The sequence below is a fragment of the Quercus robur genome, chromosome 4 (assembly GCF_932294415.1).
Source record: "Quercus robur chromosome 4, dhQueRobu3.1, whole genome shotgun sequence".
Classification (NCBI taxonomy): Eukaryota; Viridiplantae; Streptophyta; class Magnoliopsida; order Fagales; family Fagaceae; genus Quercus; species Quercus robur.
The window spans coordinates 49,406,539-49,409,385 of NC_065537.1; positions in this window are offsets into that span (position 1 = coordinate 49,406,539).

Here is a 2,847-nt window from a genome sequence, read left to right on the forward strand (position 1 = left end):
GCCTCCTGAAGTACTCTTCCGATCGTCCACACTACCAGCCCAGTCAACATCTGAATACCCAGCAAGGCAAGCATTTGAGTCTTTTGAATACCACAGACCATAGTCTGAAGTTCCATTGATATATCGAATAATTCGCTTAACCGCAATCAGGTGTGATTCCTTTGGAGCAACTTGATATCTGGCACAAACACCAACGCTGAATGCAATGTTTGGTCTACTAGCTGTAAGATAGAGTAAACTCCCAATGATACTCCTATACAAGGTAGGACTCACTTCCACTCTGGAAGAATCAACATTCAGTTTAGTAGATGAGCTTATGGGAGTGGAGACATGTTTTTTGGAGTCTAGTCTAAACTTCTTGATAATGTTTCTAGCATACTTTTCTTGTGAAATGAATATACCTTCCTTCTGTTGTTTAACTTGAAGGCCCAAGAAAAATGTGAGTTCCCCCACCATACTCATCTCAAATTCTTTCTTCATCTCCTTAGAGAATTCAATAGCCCGATCTTCAATGGTAGCCCCAAACATTATATCATCAACATATACTTGTGCCACAAGGAGATAATCTTCATCATTTTTGACAAACAAAGTCTGGTCGGCATATCCCCTTTTGAATCCTCTATCCAGGAGGTAATGTGTAAGCCGATCATACCAAACTCTAGGAGCTTGTTTTAAGCCATAAAGGGCTTTCTTCAATCTCAACACATGATCAGGAAAGTGAGGATCCTCAAAGCCTTTTGGTTGCTCAACAAACACTTCTTCATTCAGGTATCCATTTAGAAATGCACATTTTACATCCATTTAGTAGAGTTTGAAGTTCATAATGCATGCAATGGACATGAGAATTCGAATAGACTCAAGTCTTGCCACAGGAGCGAAGGATTCATCAAAGTCTACTCCTTCTACTTGAGTGTATCCTTGAGCTACTAACCGAGATTTATTCCGTATTATCTCTCCATCTTCATCGATTTTGTTTTTGAATATCCATTTTGTGCCTATGACATGAACATTTTCAGGCCTTGGAGCAAGTTCCCACACATCATTCCTCATAAACTGATTTAGCTCTTCATGTATTGACTCAACCCAATTCTCATCTTGTAGAGCTTCTTCTACCCTTTTTGGCTCAAATTGAGCAAGGTAGCAATGGTATGCTACATGATTGGCCAAAAGGATGTTTCCTTTTCTGAGGTGAAGACCTTCATCTAGAGACCCTACAATGTTGCTTTCCGGATGGTTCTTAATCACTCTTGATGATGGCTTCTTTGATGTGGAGACTTCATCACTCCGTGAGATGGGAGGATGAACTTCCGGAGGAGTGAGAGGACTTGATGTTCTAGACATCGATTTTGTTTCCATTCTTGGGTTCATGGGAGTTGATTCTTCTTCCGGTGTAGATCCTTCAACTTCTATATTAAGAGCTTCGACCTCAACATCGGGTTCTTTGGTGCTCGGCCCTTCTCCATCATTAATCATCTCTACCTTTGTTAAGGCATCATCAATCTTGACATTGATGGACTCCATCACTATCTTAGTTCTCTTGTTAAAAACTCTATACACCCGGCTAGTAGTAGAGTACCCAAGGAAAATACCTTCATCATTTTTTGCATCAAATTTCCCAAGATTCTCCCGATCATTTAGGATATAATCCTTGCTTCCAAACACTCGGAAATACTTTACTCTGGGCTTCTTTCGATTCCAAATCTCATAGGCGGTCTTTTTTGTTCCCACTTAGAAGAATCTATTGCCAATGTGATACGAGGTGTTCACGGCTTCTCCCCAAAACTTTTGAGGTATTTGCTTGTTTAGTAACATGACTCTTGCCATTTCCTGAATCGCCTGATTCTTTCTCTCTACCACTTCTTTTTGTTGAGGAGTTTTGGGGGCTGAAATTCCCTTTTGATTCCATTCTTTTCACAGAAAAACTCAAATCTTGCATTCTCAAATTCCTTCCCATGATCACTTCTTATCTTGGCAATAGGAACCCCTTTCTCGTTTTGTAGTTTCTTGCAAAGAATTTCCAACCTTCACATGCTTCTGATTATTTTCTAAGAAATTCAACCCAAGTGTATCTTGAGTAATCATCCACAATGACCATAATGTACCTCTTTCCTCCTAGACTTTCAGTTCTTGTAGGCCCCATTAGATCAACATGAAGTAACTCTAAACATCGTGAAGTAGCAATCACATTCACCTTGTGATGACTTGGTTTGTTTGCTTTCCCATTTGGCATGCACCACAAATAGTCTTCTTCACCTTTCCAAACTTTGAAAGTTCCTTAACTGCTTTAAGTTTAGACACTTTAGCTACTTGTTTGAAATTCGCATGCCCAAATCTGTGATGCCAAAGTTCCAACATGTCAACACGAGCACTTCTACACGAAATGGGTGCTGTAGGAACTACTCCATAGCAGTTGTCTATAGTCCGATTTCCCTCCAAGACTTGAATCCCTTCTTCATTGATGATTAAGCATCCCTTCTTAGAGAATTGGACAAGGAAATCCTCATCACATATTTGATTGATGCTCAAAAGATTTGCCTTCAGCCCTTTGATGTAGAATACATCTTTCAACAGAGGTAATCCAGGTATCTCGATAGTCCCTTTACCAAGAACTTGAGCATGACTTCCATCACCAAAAGTCACATAGTCACCAACCTTCTCTTTGAGTATCTTAAACAGTGATTTATCTCTTGTCATGTGACGAGAACACCTGCTGTCAAGATACCACAAGCATGAATTAAATACCTTCAATGAGATATGCACAAATAAGCTCGCATGAGACAAACATTCTTGACCTTCAAACATAATTTTATCTTTAGTTTTCATGCTTTTGTTAGATTGACATTTTAT